Raw genomic sequence first — 659 nt, 5'->3', positions numbered from 1 at the left:
AAACAGCGTCGCTTCTGCATTCTTGAACCGATTGTTTGTTCAACATCTGCCGAACCCCTGGGAAGAATTGTGCCTCAGAAGATCACCTGTCCACGCCCAGGTGTGATGTAACTTCAGAACGGTCTGATTCACTCCCTGATCGGGAGCACACAGAGACAGCCGTGAAGTCACCATCCTCCCTCTCTCTTTCAGCTATCAAAACAAACAACACCAAGGCTGTTTAAGAAATGCTACATCTGCCGAACCATATCTGGTTGGTGCATTCGGCACACCCTGATCTGCCTGGCCAAGGCTAGCCTGATCTCGTCAGATCGCAGAAGCTAAGCAGGGTCGGTCCTGGTCAGTACATGGGTGGGAGACCGCTCAAGAAAGCCAGGGTTGCTCTGCAGAGGCAGGCAAGGACTAACCTCCTCTGCTCGTCTCTTGCTTTGAAAGCCTAAGTCAGCTACCAATCTGACGGCACTTTTCACTGCCACGTTTAGGATGTCTCAAAATGCAAGAATATCACCAACTGCCCTTCCGCTCGTCACCACCAGAGTTACGGCCAATTCTGCCTCCATTTCAGTAATTTCCAAACTGTGCAATGGGGCACGCTAATCAATGAACGGCTAATTTCTTGTGGAGGGGAAAATACAGGGGTTATTTCCTGCAGGAGCGCA

This window comes from Gekko japonicus, unplaced genomic scaffold (genome assembly GCF_001447785.1).
Source record: "Gekko japonicus isolate JY-2015 unplaced genomic scaffold, Gekko_japonicus_V1.1 scaffold5178, whole genome shotgun sequence".
NCBI classification, from domain to species: Eukaryota; Metazoa; Chordata; class Lepidosauria; order Squamata; family Gekkonidae; genus Gekko; species Gekko japonicus.
The sequence above is the reverse complement of the archived record's forward strand: the minus strand, read 5'-3'. Positions refer to the sequence as shown.